Below are 19,022 nucleotides of genomic sequence, written 5' to 3'. Positions count from 1 at the left end.
TATTCCTAAGAAACACAAAGCCATGGAAGAGAGGAGGTAAAATATGATTTTGAAAGAAAAGGTCAATAACCACACTCAACTAGGTTCCTCTGCAAATTTGACACTTGTTTTCAACGTATAGTCTGTGTAAATTGTGTAAGTTGTAAATGTAAGTTCAAGGGATTGCAGTGTTCAACCTAAACATGTGAAAGTACTAACTCCTTAAGAGTGGGAGGATGATTTGACCCAACAAACTCAACTCACAGAATCCTTTTCAAGCACTTGCCCCATATTACCCACAGTGAGCACTGCATTGGTGAGCCTGGGAGCAACTAACTTTGAGTCAAGAAATTCTGTTTTCCTTCCTGAGGAAGAACAGCGACTTTTTTATTCGTATCACACCTATTAGTAAACTCCATTGAGTATAAGGACCCTGATTTTATCTTCCTCTTTAAGACAAAATCATGAAGAAAATAGCTAACAGCAAAGAGATAATGAAAATATATAGGGGTTTTGGTTTTTTTTAAGAGAGACAAGAAACCAAGCTGTACGTAAGATCAGCAAGTCTTCCTTTTGAAGTTAATTAGAAAGCCCATTTCTCAGTTGGAAAGAGTCAAGATTTTATCTTTTCAACAAATAGAAGTAATGATATTTGCTTCCATAGCAATAATTTTAATATTTTCAAAGCTAACCACACTCACAACTTCTTGGTTTACATGTATTTGCTACTCTGAAATCAAGAAGAAACAAATGCCAGAGCCAGTCTCACAGATGTCTGTTATTATCTTTACCTCTTTTCTTTTCCTTAGAACCTTCCGCTGGAAGAAAATCAATTTAGCGTGATTTACATGAAACTATCTCAAGTAAAATCATCGTTTTAGATCCACTCATTCACTCAACATAAAGGCTTTTAAGTGATTTAGGAAAAGTTAAGCATTAGGAAGAAGGTAACACTTTCAAATCCAAATCTTACCTGGTAAATTAAAATGGAACAACACTCCTGAAAGCCTTCTTGATGTGTGCTCCTCTCCTCAAGGGACAGCTAAATCACAGCAGCCTATATTCTTAAACCCTGAAAGAAAAATCAGGAAGCTTGATCTGTGCACATAATGGCCTGCATAATGTAAGAAAGCGCCGTTTCTTGGCAACTAGCAAACAATCCTTTTCAATTAACTCACAGCAATTGGCCCACGTTTGTTGTTAAACACAGAGTAAAGAAAATGTTTTAAGAACTCAAAAGAACCTGGTAATAGCTCACCAAGAAAGTGAGATCAGTTTGTTCATTTTAAAAAGCATTTTTAATTACTTGCCCATTACGATTGCCTAACCTTTTCCTGAGAACATTTATTGACATACCTGTCACACTTCCTTGTGGCGTATTGTTTACTTAAAACTCCAATCCTGAATAGTTGCATCTGTTGTTGCAGAAACACAGTGATATGTAACGTTATCCTAGTCTTGGTCATTTTGCGTACCATGTTTTGCTTTCATAAATATCTGCTTGAATGTAGCCCTCTATGCTCATTAGGATGCATAATTCAAAGCAGTTGTGTGTTCTCTTAGCTGTTAAAGACCACCTCCAGCGGGCACTAATTTTAGGTGATATATAAGCGCAGCTGGGCTAGGTTGATTTTATGCTAACTTAACTGTTTTGAGGGGGCTCATTTATACGTATGAGATTTGATGAAATCTTTGGATAATCTTCTTGGGGTGCTGTGCGTTCTCACATACATACTGGAGATTTCATATATCAATGGGGGTCCATATGTGGGACCCCTATTTAAGAACCTCTGTTCAAAAAGGCAAGTGGTGAGGAAAACATTGTACATAGATAATTTTTGCTGTTAAACTTGACCATTTTCAATGCTATGGCTCTATCTCCTAAAAGAGAAGACAGCTTAAGATGGATAATTTCTGTATCCAACCAAAGCCAAGTTGGATGAATTTTGTCTTCATCACCCCTCTACTTTGCCAGGATTGTCCAAGAGTCTATATTATGGTGTTTACCTTCAAGAGGTCGTTTGTTTTCTTTTTTCTCATTTTCTCATCCAAATCTCCCTAAAATGTGTCTACCTTGTATTGCTATCATTAGCAAGCAGTTCTTCTTAGGTAATATTTTTAAAATATAGCTTTTTGGAGGTATTATCTTCATACAAAGCACTTTCTCTCTTGGTGGGAATTTGAGGCGGTGTTGTAAACTGTTGAAGGTGATGCATTTGGGTAGACCTTCTGGCACCTTCAAATCACACTGTCGACAGCTGTGTACACTTTCCATGGATTGAACTGGCTGGGATCATTTTATAAGTGTTCCTTCGGCTTTAGTACTGACTCTGCCACTTGCTAGCTCTATGCCTTCAGGCAGATTTGTTAAACATTTTGTGTCTCAGTTCCCTTATCTGTCAAATGAATATAATAATATTTACCTTGTAGGCTTGTTGTGAGGATTGACTAAGATTACATATGTAAAGCTTCTTAAAGCAGTACCCAGCAGATGGAAAATGCTCAAAGGTTAGCTATATCATTCACATTATTGTTACTAGTATTCCTAAACTCAAGGTCCTTTTCAGATTTAGGATTTCCAAAATCCTATATAATCCTTACATAAAAGTTTAAAGTAATATAGAAAAGGCTCTTGAAGCATAAAAACATAAAATTATTTTTCCCTTTTTTATAGATTAATCCTCATTTACATTGAGTATGTCTAATATTTAGAACTTTTGTATGCCCTTTTACTAATAAAAAGAAAATGCACAATTATTTTAAAAACTGAAAAGTGTCTTTATCTTTCTGAAAAATGCACTCATGTTAAATACATTGGCTTGAACAATTTAGCCAAAAGCATAGAGAAGCAGAAATTCTGCAAGAATCTTTTCTTATGACATTTTATTATATGCAATGCCATTATTAAATGATTCACAAGCCTTTCTTCTTATATTCCTAAAATGTATGGACCATTTGCTTCAGCTTTTGGCAACCCTTTGGAATTGTTTTTAACCAGCAGCTGCAAATCCTAATATCTGAGAGGAAATGCATGCTTTTGAATATTCACTGTAAACACAGTCCAGGCAGAGTGGGCCATAAAGACTACATCTCATCCTCTCCAGCTTAAAAGACAGGTTTAAGCTCAGGTCTTGGCCAAATCCATTATGCAGCTCTCTCAATCAAAATACACACCTTCTCTCTGCTAGGAAAAAATTCAAAATTAGTAAGAGGCCAAATGAAACAACCTTGTTCGGAGCGATTGGATTCAACTACTCAGGTAGATATTTACTATTATCCTCTTGGTACATGACCGTGCCTCCCTTGTTCTTTATTTCTGACAGCCTTGTTTGCCTCAGTATCTTGAAATAGCACATTCTGGCACAGGGGAAATTAACCTATGAAATCTGCAAAAACTTGAAAGGACAATATTTGTTTAAAAGTGCTGAACTCTGGAGATTGTAACAGAAATACTCTGGAAAACATCAATAAGGTGTTTCTCTTCACAGAAGATTGGGTGTAATGTGAAAGCAGTGCTGCATAAGCTCCCAGGAAATGTGAATTCCTCACCACAAATTCTATAAGAATCTAAGTCACAGAGTCATTTCCGTTCCCTAACTCTGAAAAAGTCCTCATCGTTCAGTGCTACCAACTTGAGCAGCACAAAAACAGAGCGTGATATATGGCATTTATTAGTAACTTTTGGTTGACTTTATTTCTAATTCAAGTATGGTGTTGAAAAATGATTCATCATGGGAAACATTAGCATTTAAATAAAAATAAAATCAGTGCTGTTGTACAAAAATATAGAGAAGTCATATATAATCCTGCCACAATTTATAAATATGTGAATGAGACATCAAGTCTCAGATGATACAAATTGATGAGGACCGTGCAAAATGATTCTTATGGATTGTATTTGATGATGAAATATTTCACAAAATAAAATATAAGCATTTAATAAAAATAGAAATAAAAATTTAGCAGATTATAGTCAGTCAAAATTTATTAGAGCCAAACCGAATATTTCTGAGTTCTTATTTTTGGAGCAAAGAAAAAACTTGAATATAAGAAACTGCTTGGATGCCCATCAGAACGGTGCCATTCCTATAATCCAGAATTCTAATTTTCAAGCCTCACAGTGAGAAGGAACTGACCTGGGAAACTTGTTAAACATGCAGCTTCTTGGACCCCAATCCCAGAGATGCTGATTGAGTGTCTTGAGTGCGGCCAAGGAGTCTGCATTTTATTGGGTTCCTAGCATGACACAGGTGGGTTTAGGGCCACTGTTGAGAACTACTAATCCAAAGAAACACAGGTGGCTGGGTCTCTGCTTCTCTGACGGACGGAACACTTGGATAATTGAAAGAGGTGGAAGGTGGCCAAAAGGAAGACATGGAATGGGTCATAAGGAAAAGTAGGAAAATACTGCTTAGCTTCCCTAGGCCAGAGAACAGGATGGAGAAGGGTGGAGAATGAATTTTGAGAGAGAAAAAGAAGATACAGACATACCTGTAATGGCTTCCTATTTTATACTTGTAATGCCATTTAATGTAATGGCATAAAAGCCAAAGTTCTTAAAATAGACTACCAGACTGGCCCCCTCTTACCTCTCATTTCTTACCACTCTCCCCTTAGCTGACTCCACCTGCCCTGCTAAATGCTGCTTAAAACACAGCATCCTCCTCTACTTCCTTCACATCTTTCCTTAAACGTCATCTTCTCAAGAGCCCTTCTCTGACAACCCTATCTAAAAACCACAACCCCTGCCCAACTGCACTGACACTCCCTATTCCCTTCCTGTCTTAATTTCCTCTTTATCATTTATTACCACAATCTACTTATTCATATCGTTCTTTTTCTGTCTCCCCCGACTAGACTGTAAACTCAGCAGCAGGGATTTTTACTTGTTTTGTTTACTGGTATATCCCCAGCCTCTAAAATGTTACCTGGCACATTGTACCTGCTACTGCACAGGATTAAAGGGGTTCCCCATTAGAAAGTATTATATTGTTAACATTTAGAGACAGAACAAACTGTATTCAGCCCTAGAAGTAGAGAAAAAGTTTATGTAAAATATTTGATTTAAAAAAAATTCCTCTGTGCTCTTTTAGGAAAAAGAAAAAGAAGAAAGAGCTGAAGTAGGAGTATCTTTTCAACTGATACAATGCTTCAAGGTATATTTGTTTTCCATTCTTTCACAAAGGTAAGTACGGGTAGTTATTGTTTAACCCTATCAAAAGCTAATAATTGTGTCACTTTAGCCTTGGGGAAATGAAAAACAGGAAACATTTTATCGAGGTGCACAGATTCATAAGTAATATTTTAAAAGGTTATTTGAAGGGTGTTAACAGAATTGTTTTGAACAGAACTGTGGTAAGGTAAAAGAAAAATCTACTTTTTTGAAAAAGTATTAAAAACCCTAGAAATTGGCCATTGATACCCTATTTCTTTATATACATTGCTAAACCTGAATGTTATTTTTTGAACAAAACCATTATAGAAATAAACCTTAAGCAATGGAAATTATTTTTCTAATTAATAATAGCAATATTACTGTATTATATTACAGAATATGTTTCTTCCAAATGGTCTAACATATAAAGATTAAAAACAGGAACAACCAGGGGCTGGCCCTGTGGCCGAGTGGTTTAGTTCACGCACTCTGCTCCTGCGGGCCAGGGTTTTGCCAGTTCGGATCCTGGGTGTGGACATGTCACCACTCACCAAGCCACACTGAGGCAGCGTCCCACATGCCATAGCTAGAAGGACCCACAACTAAAAATATACAACTATGTACCAGGGGGCTTTGGGGAGAAAAAGGAAGAATAAAATCTTTAAAAAAAAAAAAAAAAGAATAACCTCACCACTTCGTTTGAAAAGGGAGGAAAGGCCTTCCCTACCTCAAAATCTCTCCTTCACTCTTTTCCCAACTTTTTCTTCTTAGGAAAGTCCACTTTTATTTGTATATCATGCTGGAATTTCCTCCCTTAACGTGAAAATACCTCTAAGTTATTTGCAGTGACACTGTAATGGCCTGGTGACTTTCCAACTGTCTCAGTGGACAGCAGAATCTTGTTCAAAGGACAGACTTTTGACATGGGGTGCATACAAGTGCCGGGGGTGGGGTGTGTGCAAAAGTATGATTGAAATGGGAACAGAATGCTGAGAAGGAGGTGGGAAATGTTTCTTTCTGCTTTGTCCTGTGTATAGGAGACAAGTGACTCTCTCAAAGTAACATAAATCTCCATATGCCTCCTGACATTCCATTCCTGTTCTGTTCCAACATCTTCAAAATTCAAAATTCAAAATCCTTTCATCAAATAAGTTAACATTAACAACGATCACATCCATACCATCTCTAACAATATTTTCTATATACCCTTCCCAAAAGCTCTCTTTCTATCTCCCTCAATCTCTATCCCTCAATTTCTCTCTCTCCCTTTCCTTCCTTCTTCCTCCCCCTCCCCATTATGTGTGTGTGTGCTCACACAAAGTGTATGCTCACTCTTATCTGACTGGTAACTGTGCATCTACTCTGTGCCAAGCACTGGTAAGTAAATTACATATGTTATCTCATTTAATCCTTAAACCAACCCTAGAAGGTGAATACTTTTATTTCCATGTTACAAATGAGGAAAATGAGCCACAGAGATGTTAAGTACATTTCCTAGTCACACATTAATCAGAGAGGCTAAAACCAGATCTGACTGACACCACAATCCGCTTTGAACCATCAAACTCTATGGCCTCTCCACACCCTCTGCCATGTCCAACAAATGATTGTACTTGAAAAGTCCCTGACTTTTGTGTATTAAATAACTACCAACATAAAATAGAATGTCTGGCGTATCTACTGCTTATAAAGCTCAAAATGGATTTCTTTAATATTTTTTTGGCTTTTTATAAAACACTATGAAATACTTTTAAGGACAAAAGAAGCAAACATTTTCTTGTGATCTTATATAATGATGTGCAATTTAGACCTAATCCTTTTAGCCCAGAGATGGAAGACTGACACTCTAAACAAAACTCATTGTGTTCTTTTGTGCTGTCATAACAAGATATTTAAAGATGAAGTTCTGGCTGGCAGATGGACTTCTTGGCATCACTATACATGCATCACAGAAATTGTTTTGTTTCAGAGGATTCAAACAAGATGCATGACATTTCTCACAGGATATTTCCACTTATAATTTTGGTAACTTGTTAGGTGGGAGTGTTAAGGGACACTAACAAAGGTTTTTAAGGCTTGTGTCTTATTTATAACTTTCTACGGTGTGTAAAAAAGTGCATTACTGAAACTCATCCTGGCTCCAAGTCTAGGTATTTGGTTTTAGTGTATAATATTCCTATTGCTCCTCTCATCCACATGTGGAATTTCTGTGTATCCTGTGGCACAAGAAAATGAAAACACTCTACTATATACCCTAAGTAACATGGAACAGAGAAGGACATTCAGCTGGATATCTGTGAGGCTCCCTAGAATACAGCACTTAGAGAGCATCCATAGTTCTTCCAGATTCCTTGCCATATGCTACTTGAGGCTGCTACAAGGTTGTCTTAACTTCACATATTCTTGGGGTATGGGAATCTGACTGTTATTCAAAAATGCAAATAAAAGCTCTAGTAGTATAGGAATCTCCCTTGTGCCTAGAATAATCACAAAATGAAAAGGGCCAAGAGAAGAACACAAGGGTTAGCCCTTTGCTTTTAGACAAATGAGTGCTTGCATCACCCAAGGCAGCCAATAGTGGTGTCTCTTCTCTTCTTGAAGATCTTGGGGGTAGAGACCTCACATGGTGACTCACTAGTTTTAGCATCACCTATGGAATTTCTTTTGTATTTCTACCAAAATTCATTATGTCAACAAATGTTTATGGAGCATCCCCTTTGTGTCTGACATTATCATAAGGTCTGGTGATATAAGAGAAAGCAAGGCCCCTTGTGGTGGGTTGTAAAAAATGGCTACAAAATTCTTAGATGCTCCTCACATTGAGAGTGGGTGAGTTTGTAACTACTTTGACTAATAGAATACAAGAGAAATGATGCTATGTGATTTTTGAGACCAGGTCATAAAAGTGATGCAGCTTTCACCTTGCTCATGAGAACACTCACATTTGGGGTTCTGAGTTGCCACATAAGAAGTCCAACTCTCTGAAGCTGCCAAGTTGTGAGGAAGCTAACTAAACCTTATGTAGGGGTCACCTGCATATGCTCTGGTTGACAGTCAAGCTGAGCTCCCAGTTGACAGCTCCTTCAACTGCCAGCCATGAGAGTGAGCCTTCTTGGACATCCAGGCCAAGTAAGCCTTCAGATGACTGTGGTCCTGGCCAACATATGATGACAATGACGTGAGAGACTCCAGGTAGGATCTGCCCAGTTGAGCCCTTCTCAAAGTTACTGTCAGGTAAAATCTGTGAGCAAAACAAAATGAAGGTTGTTTTATACCAGTAGGTTTGGGTGGATTTGCTATGTAGCAAGAGTAACAGATTTTGTTACCTGGGAGTAGGGGGTTACCAGGACCAGTGAGCCTCAAAGTGGCTGTCAGTGAAGGCTTGAAGGAGAGTGACTGAAATGTTCTTGGGGACTAAAAGATAGAAGACCTTGCATATATAGTGGTGGAAAGTTTGGGAAAACCGTCATCTGCAGAAGTTAGAAATTAACCTGGTGAACTAATTGATCTGGCTAAGGATATTTCTAGGCTAAATGTTGAAAGTGACAACTAATTTCTTTTAGCTGCAGCTCATAAAATGAAGATAAAGAGACATGAGCTACAGAAGAAATTATTCCGTTTTCAAGAAACATGTTGAACAAATCAAAATGACCCTTGATTTGCTAGGTTCAAAAATAAAATTATTTCTCATCCCTAGTTTCTCCCAGAAGATGACTCTCAAAAGTAAGAAGAGCCTCAGGGCAAAGCTCAAAGCCAGGGCTCTGTCAGGAAACATAGTCTCAGAGTAAATATGAAGCAAAATGTGTGACTGTAAAACCCCTTCTTAAGATATTGAAAGATTTAAGGTGATTTCTCATAGATCCTTTCAAAAAGCCTTCTACAGATTTTCAGGATGTGCCTCACAGGCCCTCTATTTTCAATTGAACAATAGCCCTTCCAAGAATCTTAAAAAAAATAGGTCCACAACAGCATCATAGGGAACCCAAGGGTAGATGTTGACTCTGAGGTCAACTTTCCAGTTTTTGCATAGAGACACACTGTTTGAGATTGAATATTTTAAGCAAAAATCAAGGTATCATATCATTATGTAAGCCAAAACCATCCCAAATTGCAGGTGAAGGTATTTTTGTAAGAGGTTTCCCTTGATAGACTCTAAAATATGCCATTCCCTTTGGAATGGGAAGTGCGTACATGACCATTGCATTTTTGCCTGATCAAAGGCTTCTACAATTCCATCTGTTGAGATAGAGTTTCTCAGATGCGTTGGAACCCCCAGTAGAGGCTGCTAACCTGTTAATCATATGCTAGGTATATTTTCAAACAGTCCAATTTCAGCAAACAGACAAAAGGAGTTTGAGTTTGAAGAGAGCATACTGTGTTGCGGTAGAGGCAGGCTTCAGAGGCAGAGATGCGAAGGAGATTAAAAGAACGTTTATGAGCTTGGCTTTAGGAGGTACACATGATCTCAGTCCTGCCAAAGCTTCACCTGTGTGACGAAATACTTGACAGCATTGAAAGTGTACTCCATAATGTGGTGAGTTGCTGGGACTCGCACAGCCACTTCCCCACCATGCACCAACAGGATGGAGAAGAGTTCTCTGAAAATGTGTTAATACTAGAGAGTCTTTTGCAATGAGCCATATGACAAGGTGCTATTGAACAGTTTGGAAAATCGGATTCAGTTAAAGCATGTTATTACAAGAGCAACATACAGTAAGGCATTATTAGAAAAGCTTTAGAATTCATGCGAGATCTAAATTCTCCTCGTTAGCACAGCTTTATTCAACAAGGGAAGAAAGAGGGGTGACTATGATCTCTCTAGGGAACCCAACCAAATGGCAGAGTTGAACTGGAGGCCTTAGTTGAGACTCGGAGAGTTGCAGTTGATGATGCTGGTTTAATAGCCTTCCTAGTAAATCAACTTCCTTGCAAGTAAGGTCCCAGGGAGTGATTTCCAACATCCAGCTCTCGTCTGAAACCCAGAAAGATTTGGAGCCCTAGTGAGAGACTGTGTCCGTTAATTAATTTTAGTGTGTGAGGTCTAATCTCAGAGAGAACAGCTGGGACCATTCAAATACAAACCACCTTTAACTTAGGAGCTATTCATTTATCTGGTGCATGTTCAGTGCATAGGGGTTCCAGGTGAGAGGAAAGCATCTCCCTCCCTTTTAAAATTTGGTTATAGAAAAGATCGATAATTTTTAGCAAACAACACTTGCTATGGGAGACTTTTCTTAGCTATCTAGAAATTAAGATCAGAAAACAAGGAGGAACCAAGGAGACCAGTCATCCCTGTAAGCAAAATTGCCCAATATTCTGGCTCCTTCTGTTAGGAGGCAGAGATGATACATGTAGGAGCTGAAAAGAACAGAAGCTGACGCTCCTTCCCTGTATGTAGGAGTCATTAACCCAGGAGTAAGCTTTGATTCTGAGATTGGATAAGATGATAGAAGACGCTGGTGAGAATTTTATTTTTTTCAGGCCCATATTCTATAATGTTGTGATCTTCAAGCTAGGGACAGCTGTATAGCCCTCAAAAGCCACATGCCACAGAGATGTCTGCTGATGCAGGGAGACCCTGCCTGATTAGGCTGGGGCAGTGGCGTTATTGGCATGGCTGACTAGCACTGTGTAGGTGAGTGTGAGAAACTTTCCCAGTATCCAAGTGACAGGGCAGAGCCAGAAATAAATACTTCAGGTGCCAATTCAAATCCTCAAAGAGAAAGAAGGGTTGTTTGGGCTCAGAGAAGGAGTTTGAGGCTTGGGTGCTAAAAGTAAATTCAGTCTTGTCTTTTCAGCCATACCTCAAGAAGAGGATTTTTATGGAAGGTGAGCAAGAGGCTGCGTTTTTCCCCTTCAGGGATGCTGTAGTTGATACTTTCGTGCACCACCCAGGTCCCATTTTAGAATCAAGGTAGTCACTCTCCTTGTTGACTGGACTTTTGGATGCTGATGGCTCACAGCTGTGTCCTTCTTCAGGCATTGTCCTTGGCTGAAGGAAGCTGCCTCACCCAAGGTTATGCCGGCTTCCTGGGACGCAGCACACATCCAATGCCTGGGCAATGTAGGATATGAAGCTTTGTCCCCCTTGCCTTGATTCAGGACACATCTAAAGGGCCACTCCACCTTCAGGGATCCTCATGGGGTACTGCAAGGCTGCAAGGCTGTTCTTGTAATTACAGGTCTGCCTCCCTTCTCCTGTGTCTTGAATTAGCAGTAATTCCTTCAACAAATTAATTTAAATATTTTGGTACTAACTTGATGTTAAGACACTTTGCTAGATGCTATGAAAATCAAAATTATGGCTTGGTCTCTGCCTTCCAGGAAATTTTTAACTTATAGAAATGATAAATGACTCCAAAATATACTACAAGACTGTGTTGCCTAAGTAGAAAGTGCTAAGGCTTTCATTCATCAAACCTGAAGTGACTACTATACGCTTTGTCCAGCAGTTTAAAGATTAGTAAGATGTGGGCCCTACTATTAGGGATTTTAGGAAGATCTATTTTTGACAGGAGTTTCTTCATGGAGGCTCAATTTGTTTGTTTATTTAAGTCCTCACTTCCAGAAAAAATTTGAGTTGGATCATAAAAAGTAATTAAGTATTTCATGGAGGGTTGAAGTATGATGGGGTGGGAGGAAAATTCCAGGTTGAAGTAATGACATGAAGGCAGTAAACGGAAGACGAGTTTCTCAAAGTAGGGTCTTTCAATGTGTAGCCAGAGAAGAATATTTAACAGCCAAATGGAATCCAAAGTGGAGAGATGCCTGAAGACGAAGGTAAAGAATTCTGGTTTTGTTCAGTAGAAAGAATAAAGATTTTTTTCTAGTTTATCTCCTACGTTTATTTAAAACTTCATTCTCTTTATCTCACATCCTGCCATTGTTTGTTGATGGTGATATCACAATTACTATTTTATGTAATACATCCTCATTTTATGACTTTCACTTGCATTCCACTTCATTTGTCTCCATCCTTGGCCATGTTTGTCATCTCTGTTTAAGAAATAATAAACTGGTTTAAACCAGTTGTTTTGGGGCTGGTTTGTTATACAACAGTAGACGACTGATGCATACTTTGGACTTTCACACAATAGCCTCACTCAGGGATGGTTTTGAGAGACGGCAGTCTTCCCCATTGGAAGAGGTTTGGGTGGTGTGCATAATCATCTATTTTGTGTCTAAAAAGGAGTAGGTTGAGATCAGATTATATGTGGACTCATTAGCAGTGACAAATAGTTTGGCTTGTTCATCAGGGGCTTGGAAGGAGAAAAGTTAGAAGAATGAGACAAAGAAGTCTGGTGAAGGAGCATGTGAATTGGCATGTAAACAGGGCCATGAAGTATGAATCTCTGATTCATATAGTGATGCCTACCAGAGAGAATTTACCATTGAAGGGACACTAAACACTCTTAGAGAATAACTTAGCCAGTTGACAATAGCCAGTCTTTGTCAAAAGCCCCCGCAACCCTGATGTTGTACAAAGGGTCTATACAGGAGAAGCTGTGAACGTGGGATGGAGGCTGTGTATGAGCCCAACAACATGGACTACCACTCACTAAGGCAGATCTAGTACTGCTGCTGCCAATCATCTAACCTGCCAGCAGCAAGACTAATGCTGACCCTGTAATATGGCACCATCCTTTGAGGCGATCGACTAGCCAAAGTTGATTATATTGTGTCCATTCCACCTTGGAAGGCAGGAATTATTTTGAGTCTAGTTCTCTATGTGATTAACTTTCCTGCCCATTGGGCTCCTAGGCAGCACCATTATCCAAGGGCAAATAAAATGTTTGATCTACCAACATGTGATCCTACATAAATTGCATTGGACCAAGCAATGCACTTTACAGCAAATGAGGTGTGACAATAGGTACCTGACCATGAGATTCACTGGTCCTATCATGTATCCTACCACCCTGCTTCTGCCAGCCTGACAGAGGGATGGAATGGCTTTTTGAAGGTGCATCTAAGGTGTCAACTTGGAAATTATATTATGGGAGGATACGGTGCATATCTTCATCCTCCAGGATGAAAAGCACACCCTAAATCATTAACCATTATATAATGCTGTGTTCCCCAGTAGGGAGAATATGTGCATCTTGAAACTAAGTGTTGCAAGGAGAAGGGACTCTGCTTCTTATCACTCCCAGTGAGCCATTTGGGCAATCTGTCCTTCCTATCCCCACAACCTTAGGTTCCGTAGATCTAATGGTTGTGATTTCCAGAGGGAGGATGCTTCCACAGGAGCCCCATTAAACTTTATCTATGACTGCCACGTGGTTACTTTAGGTTTTATTGTCAGGGATCCAGTAGGCCAAAAAAGGATCCACATCCTGGCAGGAGTAATTGTCTCTGATTTTCAGGAGAAGGTAGGGCTGCTGTTACATAATAGGAACAGGGAAAAATACATTTGGCACCCAAGTGATCTGCTGGGGAAGGGGGGAAGAAAGGGGGCTCTTGGTGTTCCCCAGACCAATTTTGATGGTAAATGGACATGTTCAGAAGGCACATCATCCGAAGGGCGTAGCAACTATGGGCTCAGACCTCCTCAGTGATAGGGGCCTGGGTCGTCCTACCAGGTAAGTGATGGAGGCCAGCTGATGTGGTAGTCAAAGGTGAGCGGAATCTAGAGATGGGGTTAATAGATGAGGGAGACTATAAATATGAGGTACAGTCTAAAGAATAGCTGCAGGGGCAACAGGAGAGTGGATGGGGAGAGGGAGAAGGGGGCAGATGGCTGACACTGTAGCTCGTCCCACTAAACTCTTCTTAAAGCTTCCCTAGGAAAGGAGATCAATTACAATCCTGGAGGAGTTGTTCCCTCGTGAAGGAAATATACTATATGAAGCAAGTGAAACTGAAGGGTACAGGGGTGGATTGTAGTGAATGTATTTGGACACCTCCTAGATTCCCCTTCCTGGTCAAGGCTTTGTGTGCTCAAATGCCAGTAGTGCTAGCTACTGATGACTCACAGTTGCATACAACTCTGGGAATTGCCCTCAGCTGAAGGCAGCTGCCTTGTCCAAATCTGTGCTCCTATTCTTGGCTGCAGCCATATCCAATGATGGATTGTTGTGAGGTATGTTCCTTAATGTGGGACATCTTTGTAGGATCGTCTCAGCCTTGAGAGATCCTGTGGCATTGGCTGAGGCTACTGTTTCAACTGTATCTCATTCCAACTTCTCCTTCTGCCCAGTCTTGCCTCCCTTGCTCCTTCACAGATATTGCTTTTAAGACAGCTTCCAATAAATCTCCTGCATACAAATCCTGGGGGAACTTTACCTGCAATAGTGGGGTATATTTATAAACCTAAACTGCTAGGAAGGGCGGATCCTGAAGCCTCCTTTATTCTGGTAACCTCCATAAAGGATTTTATGTATATAATGCTGAGTGTAGGAGATCGTTATATTCCACATAAAATGAGAGAATTCAGAGCTCGGAAGTGATTTCATGGGGAGGAAACAAAGACCACATGAGGGAGTAAAAAACAAAAGTGAGGAAACCTGATAAATGTGGGAGGAGAAGACTTCATTGAAACCAGTGAAGGGACTGAGTTTTGCATCCACATTGTCAAGGAGGAGAGGAGGCAGGCATATGTAGATATAGGAGTCACACACAGGATCTATGGCCTCCCCCTTGGGACTTCTACAGGTCATTGAACTTGGAACTTTGAGGGGAAGAAAAATCCATGGTAGATATCTAGGTTACAAAATACATTTGGTGTATCTAGTTGTATTCTTTTAGAGTTGAATTTTACTTTTTACACTAGTATCTCTTCCTTCCTAAATGAATTCTTTTCAATTATTTGCAGTTTTCATTATGATTTATCAGCATCTCTATTATAAACCTTGGGGTCATCTTTGACATTGCTTTCTCTCAAAGGCTAAATCAAAATACGTCTGGAAATTTCATTGGCTCTACCTTCAAAATGTATTCAGAATTCAGAAAGTTCTTCAGGCAAAAGGAATATGAAACCAACAGTAAACTTGGATCTACATCAAGAAATGAAGAGCGCTGGAAATGGGATAAAGTAAGGTAATTTAAAATTAATTTTTTTTTATTTTAATTGCTTCAAAAGATAACTTTCTACAGCAAAATAGTAGTAATGTATTATATATTTATTGCAAATGTAAATGTAAAATGTCTGACAATAGCACATAGGAGGGAGGAATTGAGCATGTACTATTTTAAGGTCTTCCTATTACATATCAAGTGATATACTGTTACTTTAAGGTGGATCCTGATTGATTAAATATGTATATTTAAAAACCTTCAGGGGCCTGCCCAGTGGCACAGTGGTTAAGTGCACACATTCCACTTTGGTGGCCTGGGGTTCGCCAGTTAGGATCCCAGGTGCGGACATGGCACCGCTTGGCAAGCCATGCTGTGGTAGGCATCCTGCATATAAAGTGGAGGAAGATGGGCATGGATGTTAGCTCAGGGCCAGTCTTCCTCAGCAAAAAAAGAGGAGGATTGGCCACAGATATTAGCTCAGGGCTAATCTTCCTCAAGATGTAAATAAAAACCTTCAGAAACCACTGAAAGTTTTATAGAAAGGTGTAATAAGCCCATAGTAGAAATAAACTAAAATTGAAAAAATAATAAATTCAAAAGTAGGCAAGAAAAAAAGAAAGAATAGAAAGAACATTATAAAACAGATAGTAAGATGATCGAGTTTGATCTAACCATAAAATAATTATTCTAAGTGTAAATAGTATAAACATGCTGATTAAAAGACATAGATTGTTGGGACCTGCCCAGTGGTGCAGCGGTTAAGTTCGCACGTTCTGCTTCTCTGCAGCCCGGGGTTCGCCGGTTCGGATCCCAGGTGCTTCCCCAGCAAAAAACAAAAGAGCAAAAAGAGCAGGACTGGAAGTAGTTAGCTCAGGGCTAATCTTCCTCAAAAAACAAAAGACATAGATTGTCAAACTGGATAAGAAAGTGAGACCAAACTATATACTGTATACAGGTAGACCAATTTTAAATATAGGACTTAGATAAGTTAAAAATAAAGAGATGGAAAAAGGTATACCATGAAAACACTAATCAGAAAAGGTTGAAGTAGCTAAATTAATAATGGGTAAAGTAGACTTTAGCAAATATTTCCAGGGTTAAAGAGGGGCATTATTTAATGGTAAAGAAGTCAATTCTCCAAGAAAACATTATAATCCTACCTGTATATGCCTCTAACAACAGAGCTTCAAAATACATAAAGCAAAAATTGATAGAAATAAAATACAAGAGAAATTCACAATTGTGGTTGGAGGCTTCAACACTCCTCTCAGTAATTGATAGGACAAATAGAAAATCAGTAAGGATATAAAAGACCTGAACATTATTGACCAACTTAACCTAATTAATATTTATAGAACACTCCACACAAAAACTGTAGGAAACACATTCTTTTCAAGTTCATATAGAACATTCACTGAGCTAGACCATCTTCTAGGTCATACAACAAACCTTAATATATTAGACATTTAAATGAATTGAAATAATTTAAAGTATTTTTCAGACTTTAACAGAATTAAACTAAAAATCAATAACTTGTGCAAAATGGAGATGCTAACACTGACCTCATTGGTTCTTTGTGAGCATAAAAAGAGATGATACATGTACAAAGTATATGAGACTTAGTATTCAAATGACAGTTATAACAATTATAAATATTTGTAAAATCCTGTTTTTAAATCAGTTATTTAAGACTCAAAATAGTTTCCCTTTGCAATGTTATCTATACTGGATAAATTCCCAGACTACATGAGATAGCATGCAGAAAGTCAATAAATATATGTAAATTACATTCTACACCTGGATTGACTATATCAACTTGTTCTGATAGAAGTGAACTCAACTTCCATGGGGGATTAAAAAAATGGTCTCTATTCGTTTACTTACTCACTCACTGAACTAATAATTTCTCAGCACCTCCTTTTTGCCAGGTACTATTAAGTATCAATGGTACTTCCCTTCAGGAAAATGTACTCGGAGTTATAAAATCCTCTCACACAGAAGCTCTGTGAGTGAGACCAAGACATTCCCCCACACAGTGCCCACCCTCTAATCTGTCAGGTGGTAGCCATGTGGACCTCTTCACCTTCTGCCATTGGGAATAGTTTTCTACTCAGGGATAGTCCTCCAGCTCAAACTTGTTTCCCCTGCTTGTTTTCAACTGACAATATTTTTACTATTAACTTTCTCCCTACCTCCATCTTGATCCACATAAAATAATTCAGCTTCAATTTCTCTCTGAAGTTAAATGTCCCCAAAGAAAGTACCACATCTTTTTTTTACTGGCATCAATAGGTTGACAGTCAGGGATCAATAAAAGAAGAGTAACAGCTAAAATACCCACTCTCCCCCGCCAAAAAAACCCCCTGAAAAATTAGTTAACATGGTACTATAAAGGAATGTAGGTCCTGAAGTTCTTCCTCGATTTTAACTGCAACTACATTTTTGTTCTTGTAACTCCTCCACAACGTAAATGACAGATTCCATTTTTAAGGTTTGCCCACAGATTGGTTTAGCTATTAAACCTACCAAAAATGATTGACTTTCAGATAAGATTAGGTTTTGATTTCTTTACAAGGACCAAATTGGCAATTTTTCATTGGCATCACTTTCCAGACAATAATAAACTAACATACTATTTAAGTCTGCCTAAAAAATGGAATGCCATATACAAGTATGTGTTTATCAGTGTGGGAAGAGATTTTGCTTATTCTAAGAGTCTAGAACCAGCTGAAACTACCCTAGAATGCTATTGGGATGCCCAGTAGCATTTCATAATCACTCAATCACCCTGTGTTTTTCTGTCTAAAGCATAGTATACTTTCTTCTTTCAGAATTTGAAAATTTAATTCAGAATGACTTCCCTGACTCTGGAAGAAGTGAAACAAAGCTATATTCAGCCTTTCATTATCTTTCAATTAATTATGATCCTTGGAACAATTTGGGCCTGGGAATTTAAACTGCCAAATTTGCCTTCTGGGATGCTTTTCTTTCACAAATTAGTGTTTCTCAAAAGCATCCCATAAAAATAATGACACTGACAGTCTAGACAAACAAAGCAGCTGCTTTTCTTTCAACAGTTCTCTTTGAACTGGGAGATACAATTCTACATCTATAATTACATCTCAGACTGTATTTCAAAAACACTTTTAAAAACTGGCATTGTGTGTCCTGCAGATGATGAAACCCAGGATTTGTGTATTTGATGAACATACACTTTGTGAATGATTAAAAAAAAAATTCTCAGAAACTTGGTTGATGGCCAGATCTGAATGATGAATTTTTAGGCAGTTAAAATGTTTGCCTTCAATGGACTTCTTTGGAAATGGAATCCATGTCCCCTCTGAACCACCTATCTGGTTTCTTTTATTAGCTGCTGCCAGAGCTAGCATTAATAACATGTGAACAGAACTTTATCTCCAGATAACAGCTGGAAAATCAACAGATAGTATTCACTTACGAGATGTTTTTTGACTATCTATGTGTGAAAGCTCTATACCGAGTCTTACACAGGTAGAAAATATAAAACACAGCACGGCTTCTGTCCTCAAGGACTTTGTAAGTAAATATGGCAGAGGAGACATTGACATAAATAATTATGTCATAAGGTAGAAAGAGTCTCTTAAAGATCCATTTTATTTTAATGTAGAATACAGAAGTACAATCTGAGGTAATGTTTAAGATCCTCACATAAGAAGAATCCTTGGTCTTCTTCGATTCACTCGGACCCTTTCCCATTTCCTGCACTTCTCACCCCTCCCCCACACCTCCCACAAATAAACACGGGTGCAAAGCCTTAAGATTTACTTTTCTCATGGGATATGCTTCAGAATTTACACACAGATACCTTAGCTGAGGCTCTTTCCATGTTTAA

General features: G+C 38.7%; 1 protein-coding gene across 11 annotated transcripts in view; it reads right to left on the bottom strand.

The window, feature by feature from the left end:
• ITPRID2 (ITPR interacting domain containing 2) overlaps positions 1–19,022 on the bottom strand; it is a 104,271-nt gene that overhangs the window by 83,320 nt on the left and 1,929 nt on the right. For 4 of the 11 annotated variants that reach the window (XR_011528461.1, XM_070580357.1, XM_070580362.1 and 1 more), the window contains exon 2: positions 953–1,051. The gene's annotated coding sequence lies outside the window, so the exon portion shown is untranslated. The other 7 variants (XM_070580358.1, XM_070580363.1, XM_070580360.1 and 4 more) reach the window with 6 other exon arrangements.

This window comes from Equus przewalskii, chromosome 17 (genome assembly GCF_037783145.1).
Source record: "Equus przewalskii isolate Varuska chromosome 17, EquPr2, whole genome shotgun sequence".
NCBI lineage: Eukaryota > Metazoa > Chordata > Mammalia > Perissodactyla > Equidae > Equus > Equus przewalskii.
Note: the sequence above shows the minus strand (reverse complement) of the source record. Positions and strands in the feature narration are given on the sequence as shown.